Source organism: Balaenoptera borealis (assembly GCF_965194805.1).
Source record: "Balaenoptera borealis genome assembly, chromosome: 2".
Taxonomy (NCBI): Eukaryota; Metazoa; Chordata; class Mammalia; order Artiodactyla; family Balaenopteridae; genus Balaenoptera; species Balaenoptera borealis.
Window position 1 is genome coordinate 182,780,679 of NC_138867.1, and position 20,577 is coordinate 182,801,255.

The 20,577-nt window shown below is 43.6% G+C and overlaps 1 protein-coding gene across 3 annotated transcripts in view; it reads right to left on the minus strand.

Moving 5' to 3' along the window:
- LOC309624091 (zinc finger protein 124-like) overlaps positions 1-20,577 on the minus strand; it is a 42,303-nt gene that overhangs the window by 5,387 nt on the left and 16,339 nt on the right. For 2 of the 3 annotated variants that reach the window (XR_014241761.1, XR_014241762.1), the window contains exon 3: positions 17,701-17,784. The exons of the other annotated variant lie outside the window; for it this stretch is intronic. The gene's annotated coding sequence lies outside the window, so the exon portion shown is untranslated. The remainder of the gene's footprint in view (positions 1-17,700; positions 17,785-20,577) is intronic. 3 annotated transcript variants of the gene reach the window in all.

Below are 20,577 nucleotides of genomic sequence, written 5' to 3' on the forward strand. Positions count from 1 at the left end.
AACACAGCCATAAATAAATAAATAAATAAATAAATAAAAATTAAATGTGTTTTAAAGAATAGATAAACAAGGATTTACTATATATCACAGGGAACTATATTCAAATCTTTTAATAATCTATAATGAAAAAAACCTGAAAAAAAGAATATATATATATATACACACACACACATGCATGACCAAATCACTTTGCTGTATACCTAAAAGTAACACAATATTGTAAATCAACTATACTTCAATTTTTTGAAAAAATTGTTTTTAGTGAGAGAGCAGAACCTAAGGTGGTAAAGACTGAAAATAAAATCATCATTCAGATAAGAAGGAAATGAATACTTGGTTTGGTCAAAAGTTATTTCCTTGAAACTCCAAGAACAGGAGCAGACTGTCAGGAGGTCGTGAACACTGATTTTCCAGGGCCGCTGCATCTGAAGAACTCTCGCCTGGACTGAACAGCATGAAAAATCCTGGGCCAGTCCCCTCATATCCGACAGAGGCAGAGACACGACCCCCTGCCAGGATGAGGTGGACACCGAGGGCACAGATGCAGGCCAGGGCCCAGGGCCTGGGACACCTGTGGGGTAAGAGGAGCCCTGGTTCCTGAGGGATCTGTCAAGCCAGCAGGGCCTCTCAGATAAATAATCATGTGCCCAGAAATCAAGGAAAATGATCCACAAAGAAGAATCGCAGAACGATCTGACAGCAACAGGGCCAAAGGTAACTTTAACACAGAGAAAAAAAAACACCTAATTATTATCTTTAGGACAATATGGATGACAACAGACCCCTGAAATACAAAGCAAGCAATTATTTTTATAAATTAGAATTTTAATCCAAAATATATTCTGACAATCTAAATTATAAAAAATTCCAAATACATTAGCTACAAAGAAGGCAAGGCTGCCTCACCCGAGGCTGCAACTGGGGTTTGCTAATCACACACCTGATAAGAAACTTGTATTTTAAATACATTTTTAGGTACTTCTCTAGTGGCGAAGTGGTTAAGAATCCACCTGCCAATGCAGGGGACACGGGTTCGATCCCTGGTCCGGGATGATCCCACATGCTTTGGAGCAACTAAGCCCGTGCACCACAACTACTGAGCCTGTGCTCTAGAGCCCGTGAGCCACAACTACCAAGCCCACGTGCCTAGAGCCCGTGCTCCGAAACAAGAGAAGCCACTGCAATGAGAAGCCCGTGCACCACAATGATGAGTAGCCCCCGCTCGCCACAACTAGAGAAAGACCGCACGCAGCAACGAAGACCCAACGCAGCCAAAAATAAATAAATAAAATAAATATATTTATTTAAAAAAAATTTTTTTTTAATTAAAAAAAAAGAATGAATACAACTGGCCAATAAGCTCATGAAAAGATGCTGGACATTACTCATCAGGGAAATGCCAATCAAAGCTACAAGCAGACATGTCTTCACACCCACCAAGAGGGATATAAAGACAGAGAAACAAGTGCTGGCGAGGACATGAGGAACTTGGAACCCTCACCCAGTGCTGGAGGGAAAGTAGGATGGTGAAGCCACTTCGGAAGACAGTCTGGTAGTTCCTCAAAATGATGAACACTGAGTCACCAATTTCACCCTAGGTATCTATCTACTTGAGAGAAGCGAAAGCAAACACCAACATGAAAGCTAATAGACAGGGGTTTCCCTGGTGGCGCCGTGGTTAAGAATCCGCCTGCCAAGGCAAGGGACACGGGTCCGATCCCTGGTCCATGAAGATTCCACATGCCGTGGAGCAACTAAGCCCGTGAGCCACAACTACTGAGCCTGCGCTCTAGAGCCCGTGAACCACAACTACTGAGCCCACATGACACAACTGCTGAAGCTGCTGCAATGAGAAGCCCACGCACAGCAACAAAGAGTAGCCCCCACTGGCCGCAACTTGCGAAAGCCTGCGCGCAGCAACGAAGACCCAACACAGCCAAGAATAAATAAAATAAATAAATTTATAAGAAAAAAATTTTTAAAAAGTGTGCATAGATGTATACGTATAACTGATTCACTTCGCTGTACACCTGAAACTAATGTAACATTGTAATCAACTATACTCCAACAAAGATTTTTTTAAAAATTAAAGATAATGAGCAGAATAAAAACAAACAAAGAAACAAAAACAATAGAACTTGGGCAAATAAAAGACAATGTGAATTGCATAAGGAGCAAAATTACAGATGTTTCAGAAATCCAGCAGGTTAAGGAGATACTGACAAACCAATTATTTAGGATGCGCATGTCCCCACAAGGCAAAACTGCTTGCCAGCAACTGAAATACCAGTCTTGGGAATCTATATATCATCTGCTTTGTAGTTCCTTCCTATTATTCAACAGGGAACTGCTCCTCTTTAGTGAATAGGTATCTGTGTACACCGCTGGGCTGCTTTGGGTCAAGATGTGATTGACCATGAGAGCTTTCAGGGTATGCAGAACTGGAAAATATATTTTTAAAAATCTGCCCGATGCATTTGAGCAGAAGTGCTGGTTTCTATTTAAAACCTGTTTTTCTGCTGTATATACCGGGATGGGAGCAAAAGATGCCTTAATACGTGTCACGTGCTGGAGACAAGGAGCTTGGTAAATGGATGTTTATCTTCTGTGTTTTTAGTATTGGGTGACTGAGGTTTTCTGAGTGGTTTATCATAAAACCACACTTCAAGTCTTGTTTCTGCTCAGTCTTTTCAAATATCCAAATGTATTTCTCATCCTGAGCTCTTGGTAATAATAGATATAGAAAGCTCTCTAATGGTGATCAGTAGTACATGTTTGATTTTTTAAAATCATTAATAGAAGATCAATGATGTGGTTTTACCAGGAAAAAAATACAGGCAGACCTCAGAGACATCAGTTTTTACTCCAGACCACCCAGATAAAGTGAATATTGAAATTAAGAGTTACACAAATTTTTTTGTTTCCTGGTGCATAAAGTCATGTTCACACTATACAGTAGTCTACTAAGTGTGCAAGAGCATTGTGACTAAAACCTTGTACGTACCTTAATTTTTTAAAAGAGTTTATTGCTAAACCATTAGTTTAGCCATTAGTAAGCAAATGCTCTTGGGAAAAAATGTCACCCAAAGACTCGCTGGATGCAGGGTTGCCACATACCTGCAATCTGTAAAAATCAAAGTATTTGCAAAGTGCAATAGTCATAACAGGATAAAACATGTGCCTTTATTCATAGCTCAAATGACTGTCTATGTCTACCCAAAAAGAATATTAAGATAATCACAGATGGAAGGGAGACGCAAGAGGGAAGAGATATGGGGATATATGTATATGTATAGCTGATTCACTTTGTTATAAAGCAGAAACTAAAACACCATTGTAAAGCAATTATACTCCAATAAAGATGTTAAAAAAAAAAAAAAACATAGGGCTTCCCTGGTGGCGCAGTGGTTGAGAATCTGCTTGCCAATGCAGGGGACACGGGTTCGAGCCCTGGTCTGGGAAGATCCCACATGCCACGGAGCAACTGGGCCCATGAGCCACAACTACTGAGCCTGCGCATCTGGAGCCTGTGCTCCGCAACAAGAGAGGCCACGATAGTGAGAGGCCCGCGCACCGCGATGAAGAGTGGCTCCCGCTCGCCGCAACTAGAACTTTTTTTAGAAAAAAAAAATTCCTTATAAAAAAAAAAAAAAGATAATCACAGAATCAGATTTTTAGTACATTTCCAGAATGCAAACTCATAAATATAAATCTCAGTGTACTCTGATCACTAGAAACAAGCAGTTGAAAAGTAAATTTTTTTTTATAAGCAAAGACTTTTAAAACTACTTGGGGGAATTCCCTGATGGTCCAGTGATTAGGACTCTGTGCTTCCACTGCAGGGGGCACAGCTTGGACCCCCGGTCAAGGAACTAAGATCCCGCAAGCCGCATAGCTCAGCCAAAAAAAAACCTACTTGGTATTAAAACTAATTTTCTTTCAAGATGCTCAACATTGCTAATTATTAGAGAAATGCAAATCAAAACTACAATGAGGTACCACCTCACGCTGGTCAGAATGGCCATCGTTAAAAAGTCTACAAATAGGGTTTCCCTGGTGGCGCAGTCAGTGGTTGAGAGTCTGCCTGCCAATGCAGGGGACACGGGTTCGAGCCCTGGTCTGGGAAGAGCCCACATGCCGCGGAGCAACTAGGCCCGTGAGCCACAACTACTGAGCCTGCACATCTGGAGCCTGGGCCCCGCAACAAGAGAGGCCGCGATAGTGAAAGGTCCGCGCACCGCGATGAAGAGTGGCCCCCGCTTGCCGCAACTAGAGAAAGCCCTTGCACAGAAGCGAAGACCCAACACAGCCTAAATAAATAAATAAATAAAATCCATGATTGTCTGCTTTCATGCTCTTGACCATCTCTCCATTAAAAAAAAAAAAGGAGATGCTTTAAAAAAAAAAAAGTCTACAAATAACAAATGCTGGAGAGGGTTTGGACAAAAGGGAACCCTCCTACACTGTTGGTGGGAATGTAAATTGGTGCAGTCACTATGGAGAATAGTATGGAGGTTCCTTAAAAAACTGAAAGTAGAGCTACCGTTATGATCCAGCAATCCAACTCCTGGGCATATATCTGGAGAAAACCATAATTTAAAAAGATACATGCACCCCAATGTTCATTGCAACACTATTTAGGATAGCCAGGACATGGAACCAACCTAAATGTCCATTGACAGATGAATGCATAAAAAGATACACACACACACACACACACAAAAGAATATTACTCAGCCATAAAAAAGAATGAAATAATACAATTTGCAGCAACACGAATGGACTTAGAGATTATCATACTACGTGAAGTAAGTCAGACAGACTAATATCATATGATATCACTTATATGTGGAAACTAAAAAAATGATACAAATGAACTTATTTACAAAACAGAAACAGATTCACAGACTTAGAAAACAAATTTATGGTTACCAAGGGGGAAAGGTGGGGGGAGGGATAAATTAGGAGTTTGGGATTAACAGATACACACTACCGTATATAAAACAGATAATCAACAAGGACCTACTGTATAGCACAGGGAACTCTACTCAATATTCTGTAATAACCTAAATGAGAAAAGAATCTGAAAAAAAAAAAAAAAATATATATATATATATATGTATAACTGAATCACTTTGCTGTACACCTGAAATTAATACAACATTGTAAATCAACTATACTCCAATATAAAATGAAAATTTAAAAAAAGAAATGCTGAACACCAATGGGTTATCAGTAAAAACCAATATACCATCACAAGGAGATCCCGTTTCAGACACTTGAGATGGACAAAATTAAGGTGGATTCTCCACGTGCTGGAAATGGCGTGGAATAAACACTCGACTCCAGCCCAACGTCCACACTTCCTAGTATTTTAAAAACATCCATAATCTACAACCTGGCAATTTTTGCCCACGAGTAAAAAATTTGTGATACATTTGACCCAGGAGACAAAAAGGAGTGTAACAGCATTGGTGACAGACCAAAAATTAACATGAGACAGGACTTCCCAGGTGGCGCAGGGGTTAAGAATCCGCCTTCCAATGCAGGGGACGAGGGTTTGATCCCTGGTGGGGGAACTAAGATCCCAAACTAAGATCCCACATGCCTGGGGGCAATTAAGCCTGCGCACCACAACTAGAGAAGCCTGCGTGCCGCATCGAAGAGCCTCGCAGGCCAAAACAAAAAATTTCTGAATTTAAAAAATAATAAATAAATAAATTAACATGAGACAACCATGAGCAAAATCCACAAGGGCTGGATGGAGGAGTTAACCGGGGGACCCCCTTCCTCTGACTGCAGCACGTGTGAAACAGACTGCGACTGAGAGCCACACAGAAGCCTTCCATGTGATGTCACTGGTGTAGCACTGCTCATATTCACTTATCGCAAATTCAGCAGAAGCAAAATCAAATAAAACACTGCTCGGTGATGAAGGACAGAGATAAAGCTGCAAAGAACACCAAAAAGACCAGGACAGCTGTCACCCCGGGGGCTGCCCACTGGGAGATAAATAAGTTTATTGGACTTGTCTGTGGCTTTTGTTATACCTTGTCTATCTGAGTTACAATTCTTTGCCGTTCGCCAAAGAAAAGAAAATTTTTTTTGCTGGTAAATAACTGACTCATTTTTAAGGTCAACAGCCATTTCTTACCCAAACTTTGCTCAGCCTTCTCCCCCGGAGGCCCCTGACTTTGCGCCCCTCCTCAGCCCCCCGCACCCCGACCCTGAGCAACACTGAGCTGCAGAACAAGCCCCTGCGGACCTGGGTCCAGAATGCACTGACCACAGGGGGCCCGGACCCGACAAACAGCCTTGCTCTCAAGTCCTCACAAAGAAGAGATAAGCCCTTGGCAGTGGGTTAGAGGTGGTGGCACGTTTTTACACAAACATGTCTCCCAAATTGCGATTCTTAAGACCCCAAACAAAGTTTTGTTCTTTGCAGCCTAAATACAGATTTTCTACATGCGACAGGAGGGCCTGGGGACCTCTTGAGTCAGGGGTCAGTCCAGTGGGCAAGGTCACTGTGGATCGGTGCCTGTTTTTTTTTTTTTGGCGGTGGGGCATGCCAGATTGAGATCCCCGAGCAGGGATAGAACCCATTCCCCTGCAGTGGAAGCGCAGTCTTAACCAATTGACGGCCAGAGAAGTCCCTGGGTCGGTGCCCTTTGTTTAAGCACAAAGACACTCTGCGATGTCACTGCGTGCAAGGAAGGGGCGGGCCTCGTGGGTTCTCCCTTGATACCCTCCCCCCATATCTGGCCTTGCCAGCTTCTCCGCATCCCATTTCTTCCCCCACATCATCAGGCTCACCCCCGCAAGCCCCTGAACTTTGGGTAGCACCCAGGGAACAATGAGGTTCAGAACAAGCCCCTGGTACATCATCAGGCTCACCCCCGCAAGCCCCTGAACTTTGGGTAGCACCCAGGGAACAATGAGGTTCAGAACAAGCCCCTGGTCAGCTTCTCAAGAGAATGGGCCCACCCAGGGGACCCTGTCCAGTCCAGCCTCGCTGGTCCCGCAGTCCGTGCACCGCCCTCACTCGCCCAACTTTCCTCCTCACACAGAAAAGCCCTTTTCTGTGCGGTTGGAGACGCTGGCACATCTCTGGGATCTGAACCTCGGCCCTATCGCAACAGTATTTGCAGTATTTGCAGTCTCCTTCACCATCTCTGGACTTGACTTGATGTGTCAGGTCCAGGGCGAATATCCCACAGCGCCTGACCATCCTTTCCTGCCTCGGACCCCCACTCAGTCGAGGACTCAGTCAAGACGGCTGGACCACAACCAGCGACTGAGGGCTGAAACTCAAGTCCGTACCTGAGGACAACACGCCGGGTCCCCACCCCGCGGCCGAGGGGGAGACTCGGGTCTCGACACGGGACAGGACGCCGGGTCCCCACCCCGAGGCTGAGGGGGAGACTCGGGTCGGGACCCCGGGATGGGTGGGACGTGGGGAGATGCTGGCCCGCCGCCGCTTTCGATAGGTTCTGGTCTATTCTACGCAGCCTCTTCCAAGTTCGGGCCCCGGGCCGCGCACTCACCATCACTCCTTCCGGCTTCTCCGAAGCGTCCTCACCGCGGCCCTGCGACCTGGGCAGGTGAGAGCGATGGGAACGGAACACCTGAGGCCGCGCGGGTTCGCACAAGAGGCGGGGCTGCTGAGAGAAACTTCCGCGGGCTGGGAACGCGCCCGCCGCGCGTCCTCATTGGACGGCTCTCCGGTGCCCGGGCTCTGATTGGATAGTAATCCGTGCCCCGCCCCTGCCCTGACGGACAGCCCTCCTGGTCCCATTCGGCCCAGATTGCTGTTTGTCCGGACCCCGCCCAGTCGCCGCTGATTGGAGAGTTCAACCAGACCCCGCCCCTGCTCCTAAGTGACAGGCCACAGGCACACGCGTGTCTGATCCGCCCGCCTGGGACTTGGGCTCCGTGCAGAACGGGCTCTGGGTGCGGCGCACCCTGTGGCATCTGCCCACAGCTGGGCGGCTCCCCTGTGTCCTCCTTCTGCACCTGGAAGTCCAGACTCAGTTTCCCCGTGGATCGCTCCATATCCGGAGTGAAGATGAGAAAAGGCGGGACACGGCAAGGGCCGAGGTCACCGTGGAAATGTTCCCTTTAAGAACAGACTCAAAAAAAAAAAAAAAAAAAAAAGAACAGACTCGCAGTTACATCACCACATGCAAGGCAGGTTGGCAGGTTCACTTTAGGTTTTGAAGTGTGACCTTTGACACGGGAAAGCCCCGCCCTTCCTCCCCTCCCCCGCCTCTGGGGCTTGAGATCAGCAACTCAAGCGATCTGCCAAGTAACTTTCCCCCCGTGGGAAGTCGGACCCTGAGGCCCCAGCCACCGAACAGGACTGGTCTCAGCACATCCACAGGTGTGAGACGCCACAGTTCTCAGGTGTACATTTTACACTGAAAGGAAATGTTTTTTAGATCTGTTTTTGAGTGTTGCTAGAAAATTTTGAAATATGAAAAGGCTGTGATATCCCTAAAACAATTGAACTCCTATTTTAACTGATTGAAAAAAAAAGCAATAAAAGCTTAATTAAGTTTGCGTTGGACCTGAAAATTCTTAAGGTTCTCATTAAATTAGCCCAAAACAATCCCACATGCCGCGGGGCAACTAAGCCCATGCGCCACAACTACTGAGCTCGCATGCCTCAAGAGAGAGCCCGCCTGCAGCAAACTACAGAGCCCACGCGGCCTGGAGCCCCTGCGCCACAACTAGAGAGAGTAAACCTACACGCCACAACTAGAGAGAAGACCGCATGCCACAACAAAGAGCCAGCGGGCCGCAACGAAGATCCCGCCTACTGCGACTAAGACCCAATGCAGACAAATAAATAAATAAATATTTAAAATAAATAAGCTCAAAACATTTATAGCATTTCATATGACTGCTCATTTCAGAAAATACCCTCCAACTTGAGATGGAGTAAAAAAGTATAAACTTCAATACAACTGACCATTTTACTTATAAACATAATTATGAAAATTCATTTTCTGTGGTTTGCGGAAAGGTTTTATTCACTTTCATTAAAATTATAGTTCAGGGGGACAAATTTTAAAATGCTTTCCTATGGTAGAAAAGTGACTTCCAATTACAAGTAAATTACTTATGATTCCTAAACTATTTTTATTTTTTTTTCATTTTGTGAATTAATAATGAATGCTGGGACTTCCCTGGGGGCGCAGTGGTTAAGAATCCACCTGCCAATGCGGGGGACACAGGTTCGAGCCCTGATCTGGGAAGATCCCACAAGCCGCGGAGCAACTAAGCCCGTGCGCCACAACTACTGAGCCCACGTGCCACAGTTACTGAAGCCCGCGCGCCTAGAGCCTGTGCTCTGCAACAAGAGAAGCCTGCGCACCGCAACGAAGAGTAGCCCCCCCCCCATTCACAACAACTAGAGAAAGCCCGCGGGCAGCAACGAAGACCCAACGAAGCCAAAATAAATAAATTAATTAAAATAATAATAATAATGAATGCTGTTTCGAAAAACTTAGCCTGAGATTTAGAAATCTAAGAGTTATGGAGGAAGAATGTCAGCTGCCATATCAGTAAACAAAGGAAGTTGCCGCCATCAAGTCAGCTTCCACTGCAGCCGCCCCCAACTGTGCACCCCAGGGGATTCAGGATGGAGAAAAGCAGGATACTGGACCTAGGTACTTAAGGTACCTATCAAAGGAATGATTTCGATCAGCCCAGACTCTTGCATCTTCCCATACCTAGAAAAGCACTAAATTCATTAACTTGAGATGTCTGGTTTTCTTTAATTAACAGTAATTTTTCGATGTTCCTACTACCTGATTTTTTGTTGCAAAATTCCTATCCATCCTGGTTCCTCCCTTACCTCTTCAGAGAGGTCCCTCAGGGCGATCTGAGAAGCCGTCTTCTGACTTTCAATCCTCAGAATGTCTGCCAAGTATAACATAATTCTCCACTTTTAGGTTGTGCATTTTTTTTTCAGTCCACAATTGTGAATCGCTATGTTGTACACCTGAAAATTCTATAATATTATACATCAACTATACCTCAATTTTTAAAAAATTAAATAAAAATGATTTTAGAATTTTAACTTTTTAAAAATTCTTAAAACAAAAATAATGCGGTTGGGAAAATGATGCTGAGAAATAAAATACTGTCTGCCATATCAGTAAACAAAGGATGTCACAGTCATCAGCGATTGCACCCACCTCCTACAGTGAGCCGGTGAGCCCTGAGGGAACTCAGGAAGGAAATAAAGAATACCTGCCATCTAGCAGCCATCAGACTGCAGCCATTCCCTGCAGTGAGCCCTGAGGAAACTCAGGATGTTTCAGGATACTGGCCCCAGAGAGCTGAAGTGCATATCAAAGGAATGATTTCAGTGAGCCAAGACTCTTGCAACTTCCCATACATAGAAAAGTGCCAAATTCCTTAACTCAAGATATCTGGTTTTCTTTAATTAACAATAATCTTTGGACGACTACCTGCCCTTTATTGCAAAACTTCTATATAACCTGGCTTCTCGCCTCGCCTCGCCTCCTTGGAGCAGTTTCTCAGAGTTATCTGTAACGCTGTCTCCCGGGCTGCAGTCCTCATTGTGCCCCAAATAAAACTTAACTCGCAGCTCTCATGTTGTGCATATATTTCTTTTAAGTCAACACGAGGTTCGGCTGCTCACTGCTCATATGCCAATAATTCAAGAGGCAAGTGTCGGTAGGAAAGAAAGGGGCTTTAATCAGAAAAGCTGGCAATCTGGGGAGAAGGTGGACTTGTGTCCAGAAACCAACTCCAAAGATTCTGCTTAGCCATGACAGTTTTTAAAGGGGGAAAAGGGGGGTGGGGGAGAATCTCAGTGAATCATCGAGGCAAGAGGTTGAGTTCTGCATCCTTCTCCATTGCGAGCAGACTGGCTGACTCTCTTCAGATGTTATCTTGCCTGTGTGATCTGCCTGCAGGATTGCTAAGGGGGCTGTTGGGCATAGAGAGCTAGTCATTTTTTACCTGCTTTATTCTTCGTTCTTCCTTTCCATCTAGGAAAAGAACCACCAGGTTAGACAAGGCATGGTGTACATTCAGGAGAGCATAAGTCAGGAGTTAGTATCAACTGCTTAGTGATCTCATTCCTATAATTAGGTCTTTTAAGGTTAGTGGGGGACAGAAACGGGTAACAGGAAAGGGGCAAAAGAGCTGCTTTCAATCCCTATTATATGCACCTCAGCTATCTAGGGCCAGTTTCCTCTGCTTTCTCATCCTGAGTCTCCTCAGGGTGCACCTCGGGAGCAGCTGTAATGTGATAGCTTGACGGCTGCAACATCCTTTGTTTACTGATATGGCAGGCAACATTTTTCATTCAGAGTGTTTCTCATTGGTCGTAAATTCCACCAATGTTTGGGAGATATCTCATGACCAGTTTTGTCCCATGGTGCTAGGAAAGCTCATTCCTAGATCAGATAAAGATTCTGTTGATATGCCAATTTTTGGATTAGGCCTTGGTTTTTTTAAAAAATATTTATTTATTTATTTATTTATTTATTTATGGCTGCATTGGGTCTTCGTTGCTGTGCGCAGGCTTTCTCTAGTTGCAGCAAGCGGGGGCTACTCTTCATTGCAGTGCGCGGGCTTCTCATTTCGGTGGCTTCTCTTGTTGCGGAGCACAGGCTCTAGGCGCACGGGCTTCAGTAGTTGTGGCACGCAAGCTCAGTAGTTGTGGCGCACGGACTTAGTTGCTCCGTGGCATGTGGGATCTTCCTGGACCAGGGATCAAACCTGTGTCCCCTGCATTGGCAGGCGAACTCTTAACCACTGCGCCACCAGGGAAGTCCCGGATGGGGCCCTGTTGATAATTTAAAATTCTCTGGATCACCTGTCTTACTAGTTTACTATGATCCAGGAAATGTTTTCCCCTGTTGCTTTTTCCCATACCTAGAATTACACTATTACAATTGTTCTGTCTAGAGTTATAAACGAGATCTATTTCCTCAAGATGTTTAGCCATCATCAATTTTGTTGGAGGCCTGGTTACATACTGGGTAATGTAAGAGACAACAATCTTATAAAATAGACAGGATATAAGTAATATACCTAGTAACATTAATAAAGTCAAAAGTAGGGATTTAAGCCATAAGCTTCCAGAACAAAACCAGCTTCCCAAAAGATCACCAAGGCTAGGAAGTAGGTCATCTAAGGCAGCAATCTGATTTTTCAGGTAGCTTATTAAATGTATTATATTGGAGTATTCATCTGGTATGAAAACACAGGATTCAGTTTGAATTATGGCACAGGTGCCTCCTTGAGATGCTGTAAGGATATCAAGGACCATATGATTTTGTAACACAGATTTCCTCATCATAGAGACCTCAGAATTCAGTAGGCTAATAGCCTGGTTATTATCATTTAAGGCCTTATGGTGAATTCTGTTAAGGCTTCACTGTGGGAAATTACATCTTCCAATCCTACTGAAGGCACAAAATAGCTGCTAAGTGATCCTACCAGTGAAACACAGATCTTTTGGTCCATCGGGCTCATATTGATGGTAAATTTGCTGGGATTGCGTCTAAGGGAATCCTAAAGTACATCTTCCTATCCATCCTGGTAGAAGTCAGGGCCATAGGTTGAACCCACAAAGCCATCAAGTCCCATTAGGTGCGACCCATTATATTCCTGGTCACCTGACCCAAAATGTTCCATACCAAGCACTGTTTTTTTTTTTTTTTTTGGCTACAGCAAACGGCTTGTGGGATCTTAGTTCCCCGACCAGGGATCGAACCCGCACACTCAGCAGTGAAAGCACAGAGTCCTAACCACTGGACCAACAGGGAATTCCCCAGTCACTATCTTGAAGGGAAATGAAATGACATATTGGCATTTTTTATAAGGTACCCAGCCTAATTCCCTAGTGTTGTTAAGCTGATTATCTTTAGTATGATTTAATCGTTCGCAACACATGGCGGGGGCCTTTAAACTTAGACGACCATAGCCTGGTGTTAGCCAAATAAATCCATCCCATAACTGAGGGAAGGTCCCTCCTAGTAATCAAGAGGTGACTTTTTTTTTTTTTTTTTTTTTTTTTAATTTTTGGCTGCGTTAGGTCTTCGTTGCTGCGCGTGGGGTTTCTCTAGTTGCGGCGAGCAGGGGTTACTCTGCGTTGCGGTGTGCCGGCTTCTCATCGCTATGGCTTCTCTTGTTGCGGAGCACGGGCTCTAGGCGTGTGGGCTTCAGTAGTTGCAGCACCAGGGCTCAGTACTTGTGGCTCACGGACTCTGGTGTGCAGGCTCAGTAGTTGTGGCGCTTGGGCTTAGTTGCTATACGGCATGTGGGATCTTCCTGGGCCAGGGATTGAACTCCTGTCCATTCCCTGCATTGGCAGGTGGATTCTTAACCATGCACCACCAGGGAAGTCCCAAGAGGTGACATTTTTTAATTGAAATTTAGCTCATTGTTCTGATTGAGCTTGAGTAACCTTAAGGGAAAACTCATATTTATGGCCAGGGTCAGAATAAATATGTTGGATTGCCCAAGTCCAATCTGGTAATATCAGTAGTGACCCGGACAGAACTATAGCTTCTTTCTTTTAAAATAAAATTTTTAAGGCCCATCCAATAAGAGCCTTGGAGAGGAGAAACCCACCAAGGTAAAACAGAAGTACTGGATGCAGGTAATTGACCACAAACCCAACAACTGGATTGATTTCTAAAATTCACATAGGATCAAGCCCATGATAGAAAAACATTTGATTTGTGGGCAAAAGCCCAAGAAATCAAGAAGAAAACATTATAAATAATCTTATGGGTCAGGTCCAGCCTCTTGGGATAGCTGTCTACTTCTGATGTTGCCTCTTCTGGTGCTGGCATTGGCATTTCTTTCTTTTTAGAGCATCATTAGAGTATCACTTTAAGGTGAGTTTGAGGTCAGCAGTTCTCTCTATAGACCAGTCCAGTGCAAGGGCCCTTTTTAGGTGGGAAATGTAAATCCAAGAGTCAATTCCTTTCAGTGCAGTTTTATTTTTAATATTTATTTATTTACTTATTTATTTATTTATTTAGGCTGCGCCGAGTCTTAGTTGCGGCATGCGGGATCTTCATTGCGGCACGCGGGATCTTTTAGTTGCAGCATGCGGACTTCTTTAGTTGCAGTATGTGGACTCTTGGCTGTGGCATGCATACAGGATCTAGTTCCCCAACCAGGGATCAAACCCGGGCCCCCTGCATTGGGAGCACGGAGTCTTACCCATTGGGCCACCAGGGAAGTCCCAATTCCTTTCAGTTTTAATGCACTTGAGTTAGTTAAAAGAACCTGATAAGGGCCCTTCCATCTAAGGTTGGAGGGAGGCTTTTAAATGATGGCTTTTCCATTATACATAATCTCCTGTTTGTAAGTCATGGGGCATCTGATCTTCATCTGAGGATCAATTACTGTGATAAGCTTCAGATACAAGATTAGAATGTCCTGTTAAAGTATGAAGGTTCCTTAAAAAACTAAAAATAGAGCTACCATATGATCCTGCAATCCCACTCCTGCGTACATATCTGGAGAAAACCATAATTCGAAAACATACATGCGCCCCAATGTTCACAGCAGCACTATTCACAATAGCCAAGACATGGAAACAACCTAAATGTCCATCAACAGATGAATGGATAAAGAAGATGTGGTACGTATGTATAATATAATAAAATATTATTCAGCCATAAAAAAGAATGAAATAATACCATTTGCAGCAACACGAATGGACCTAGAGATTATCATACTAAGTGAAGTAAGACAGAGAAATATCATATGATATCATTTATATGCGGATCTAAAAAACAAAAAAGATACAAATGAACTTATATACAAAACAGAAACAGACCCACAGACATATAAAACAAAACTTATGGTTACCAAAGGGGAAATGGGGTAGAGGAGGGATAAATTAGGAGTTTGGGATTAACATATACAGACTACTATATATAAAATAGATAACCAACAAGGACCTACTGTATAGCACAGGGAAATATACTCAAAATTTTGTAATAACCTCTAAGGGAAAAGAATCTGAATCACTTTCCTGTATACATGAAACTAACACAACATTATAAATCTACTATACTTCAATAAAAAAAAAAGAATGTCCTGTTGATAATTCCATTAAGCCTTTGCAATAATGTAATATATCTCCCTTCAATAATCTAGGTTCATATAATCCTTCATCCAATCTCATTGGTCTCCCCATGATAATCTCAAAGGGAGACAAATGATGTTTGCCAAAAGGGGTGGATCTGAGGTTGAGGAGAACCAGTGAAAGGGCCTTAGGCCAGGGTGAGGAATAAGCATTCATAATGTTAGCCAATTGAGGGTTTTAAAAAATATTTATTTATTTATTTATTTAGGCTCCACCAGGTCTTAGCTGCAGCATGCGGACTCTTAGTTAGTTGTGGTATGCAGATTTCTTTAGTTGGGGGATGCATGCAGGATCTAGCTCCCCACCAGGGATCGAACCCGGGCCCCCTAGCCATCTGAGTTTTAATTGTTCCGTGTGTCTTTCTACAAACCCAGAAGACTGGGGTTGATTGGCACAATGGAACTCTTGCATAATCAGCCAAATCTTACAAATTTCTTTAACAATTTGTCCAATAAAATGAGTTCCTCTATCGTGATGTAGTTCTGTGGGGATTCCACAAGTGGGAATCACTCTTTCTAAAATCAGTTTCCTGGGACTTCCCTGGTGGTCCAGTGGGTAAGACCCCACTCTCCCAATGCAGGGGGCCTGGGTTTGATCCCTGTTCGGGGAACTAGATCCTGCATGCGTGCCACAACTAAGAGTTCGCATGCTGCAACTGAAGATCCCGTGTGCCTCAACTAAAGATCCCGTGTGCCACAACTGAAGATCCTGCATGCTGCAACTAAGATCCGGCGCAGCCAAAATAAATAAATTAAAATAATAAATAAATAAATAAATAAATATTAAAATCAATTTCCCTACTGATTGTGCTGTGGCACATCTACATGGGAATGCCTCAGCCCAGTGTGAAAACGTACAAATCATAACAAGAACATATTGATAACCATGGGAAGGAGGCATCTGTATAAAACCAATCTGGCATACTTCAAAAGGACCCACAGGTAATGGAAAATGTCCTTGAGAACAATGGATTGGCTTCCATGGGTTATATTTGGGACAAGGACTCTATCCTGAATAGACCTTTGGAGCTATAGTAAAAGAAGGCTTCCAAAAATATTGTTTACCACATAACACCATCTTATCTGGGTTCCAACGGGTTAACTGATGAGTATATTGTAAAATAGGATATTGAGCTCCAAACAGAAGGACAGGCTTCCCTTTTGGGCCTATCCACAGCTCTGTGTTGGAGTTGAATCTTCCTGCATTCTGTGTCCAGGTGTCTTTTTCTTTGTCTGGTACCATTCTCTGAAACTTGAACAATATGTCAGTAAGGTTACTGGGAGGCTGAAAGGGAAAGGCAGTGGTTGGTTGGTCCTTGTTGGTTTGTAAAGCTTCTGCTTGGGAGCGTTATCCACTAGAGAATTTCCTTTTGCTTTTGCAGTGTCAGCCTTAGAATGACCTGATGCCTTAACAATGGCAAGTGCCCTTGATAGCAGAATTGCATCTAGGGACTTCCCTGGTGGTGCAGTGGTTAAGAATCCGCCTGCCAATGCAGGCAACACAGGTTTGAGCCCTGGTCCGGGAAGATCCCACATGCCGCGGAGCAACTAAGCCCGTGCGCCACAACTACTGAGCTTGTGCTCTAGAGCCCACAAACCACAACTACTGAGCCCACGTGCCACAACTACTGAAGCCCGCGCACCTAGAGCCCGTGCTCCGCAACAAGAGAAGCCACCGTAATGAGAAGCCTGCCCACTGCGACGAAGAGTAGCCCCTGCTCGCCACAACTAGAGAAAGCCCGTGGGCTGCAACAAAGATGCAATGCAGCCAGAATAAATAAATTTAAAAAAAAAAAAAAAGAATTGCATCTAGTAACTCCACTACTTATTTCCCATTTTTTAAAATTTAAGTATAGTTGATTTTCAATGTTGCATCACTTTCTACTGTCCAGCAAAGTGATTCAGTTATGCATATATATATATATATATATATATATACATTCTTTTTTATACATATATTCTTTTCTAATATGGTTTATCACAGGATATTGAATATGGTTCCCTGTGCAATACAGTAGGACCTTGTTGTCTATCCATTCTATATATAATAGTTTGCATCTGCTAACCCCAAACTCCCAACCCATCCCTCCTCCACCACCCCCTCTGCCTTGGCATCCACAAGTCTATTCTCTATGTCTGTGAGTTTGTTTCTGTTTTGTAGATAGGTTCATTTGTGTCTGTTTCCCATTTCTGATACACTGTCCTGAGGATGTTAAAAAGTCCTCTTTGAACTTCCCTGGCTGTCCAGTGGTTAAGACTCTGTACTTCCAATACAGGGGATGCAGGTTTGATCCCTGGTTGGGGAACTAAGATCCCACAGGCAGCGAGGCCCAAAAAAAAAAAGTCCTCTTGTTTCCAAAGCGTACCAAAATCATATGCCACTCCAAAAGCATACTAGCTGTGTAAATATTAGCAAATTTTCCTTTTGCCAACCAACAGGCTCTTATTAGTGCTATTAATTCAGCCTGCTGAGCGGAAGAGATATAAGGCAAGGGACCATTTTCAAAGACAGACACTGGAGAAACAATGGCATAGCCAGCCTGGTACCTTCCATGAGGTCCTTGTAGATATGAACCATCAGTGAGTAATATAAAATCAGAATTATCCATTGGGCTTTCTCGAAGGTCAATCCTAGGAGATAAAAGATTGTCAGTTAATAAAAATAGAGTTACCATATAAGCCAGCAATCCCACTCGTGGGCATATATCTAGACAAAACTATAATTCAAAAAGATACACGCACTCCTATGTTCATAGCAGCACTATTTACAATAGCCAAGGCATGGAAACAACCTAAATGTCTATCGACAGATGACTAGATAAAGAAGATGTGGTATATACATACAATGGAATATTACTCAGCCATAAAAAAGAATGAAATAATGCCATCTGCAGCAACATGGATGGCCCTAGAGATTATCATACTAAGTGAAGTAAGTCAGAAAGAGAAAGACAAATACCATATGATATCACTTATATGTGGAATCTAAAATACGACACAGGGAATTCCCTGGCACTCCAGTGGTTAGGATTCCATGCTCTCACTGCTGAGGGCCCGGGTTCAATCCCTGGTCAGGGAACTAAGATCCCACAAGCCTCGCGGTGCAGCCAAAAATAAAAAAAAAAAATAAAGTAAAATACAACACAAATGAACTTATCTACGAAACAGAAACAGACTCACAGACATAGAGAACAGACCTGTGGTTGCCAAGGGAAGGGGGTGGAGGTGGGAAGGAGTAGGAGTTTGGGGTTAGCAGATGCAAACTATTATATATAGGATGCATAAACAAGGTCCTACTGTCTAGCACAGGGAACTATATTCAATATCCTGTGATAAACCATAATGGAAGAGAATATGAAGAAGGGTATATATATACTTATAACCAAATCACTTTGCTGTACAGCAGAAATTAACAACTCTACTTCAATAAAAAATAATAATAATAATAAAATAGAGTAGCCAATTCACCACCTATGGCTTCTAAAAAGGCAGAGTTAAGTAGAGGATCATTTTGGTGGTTAGAGAATGAGTCAGGTGTCACGCCTGAATATTGTTTCGAAGTTTTCTCGAAGCCCTCAAAGTAATCCGGGATTGATTCCTCTGGTCTTTGTCTACATTGCTGAATCTTTGACCAGTCTAAGGCTTTGGGGAAAAGCCCTGGGATAAGTCTGAGTAATTTACCAGACAACTGTCTGCATTCAGCTCCAGTCTGCGGGCTACGTAGATTGAAATTCTCTAAGGGCGTCTTTCAGCCTGCTTTCTCTATCCACTCCTGTGCTTCACTTTCAGAAACTAACAGCTATATTAATTGATATAGATCTGCAAAGCTGGGCTCATAGGTTCGGATGGTTAACTCAAACTCCTTAGCAAATCCCGGTGGATCTTGACTAGCTTTGGGAAATTCCTTAGCTAAAGCTCTAAGTTCTGCTCTGGTCCAAGGGTGTGCACCTAAGCACCAAGGACAGTTCACCTCTCCCTGTAACAGGTTTCTCCATAAAGGGAGCTATGATTGCTTCTGATTTTCTGTCTTCCTTTGCTGGGAAAGGGGAAGCAGCAGGAGGCGAGGTTGATGGGAGGAAGAGAGAGAGAGAGAGAGAGATAGCCTCGGGATCAGGCATTTCAGATAAAAGAGGGAGAGACAGAGTTAAGGCTGGTGGCTTTTTAAATTCCAATGTACACCTCAGCTATCTGGGGCCAGTATCCTGGGCTTTCTCATCCTGAGTCTCCTCAGGGTGCATCATTGGAGGTGGCGGGGTGGCTGCAGAGGCTGACAGCTTGATGGGGGACATCCTGTCTCCACCTTGAGTTCCCTCGGGGCTCACCTTCGGGGGTAGCTGTCACGTGATGGCTGCAACATCCTTTGTTTACTGATAGGGCAGGCAGCATTTTTTTTTTTTTTTTTTTTTTTTGCTGCCTCGCGGGGCTTTGGGATCTTAGTTCCCCGACCAGGGATTGAACCCGGGCCCCACAGCAGTGAAACCACTGAGTCCTAACCACTGGACCACCAGGGAATTCCCGGCAGGTAGCATTTTTAATTCACAAAGAGTTGAAAACAAGACCTCCTGCCAACCCAGAAAACCTCTCGCAAACATAGAAAAGAAAGAAAACAGATATAGAGTCATAGGTATAGAAAACAAACTTATGGTTACCAGGGGGAGAAAGGGGGGAGGGATAAATTGGGAGATTGGGATTGATGTACATACACTATTATATATAAAATAGATAACTAATAAGGACCTACTGTATAGCACAAAGAACTCTGCTCAATATTAGGTAATGACCTATATGGAAAATGAATCTAAAAAAGAGTGGATATATGTATAACTTATTTGCTGTACAGCAGAAACTAACACAGCATTGTGAATCAACTATACTCCAATAAAAATTAAAAAAAAAAAAAAAGAAAACTTTTATTCTTGACAGCACTAAGCCAAAATGTGAGGCACATCGCAGGCAATCCGCTAAGAGGTTGCAAAAACAGAAAAACATTTAGTCCCCTTTTGGAGCCAGATGGATGCAACTCATGAATACCTGTTCTCAAGATAAGCCATAACCAGTCCTCAGGTGAGAGACCCCGACAGCATCGGTCACACTTAGTTCAAATTCACTCCTCCTGGTAATTGGGTGACCGTCTGTGTTAGTTAACTGACTTTATTCAAAGGCAAAACCCACTTTTACCTTTAGGACAGGAGGGAGTTTTGCACAGAGGAGCACGGGCTCCCCTGACAACTGCACTTCAGGGAGAAGGCTCTCAGGTCCTCCCGAAAGACTCCTGGGTGGTAAAGCTGGCAAGAGCCTTATTTAGTTTTTAAAAAGGTTTATTTACATTTCAAAGGACAGAGAAAGAATTTATCCCACCACACGTTCTCTAAAGAAAATGCTCTACAAAAAGGAGGAGGGATAAATCTCTTTCCTTATTTTCAA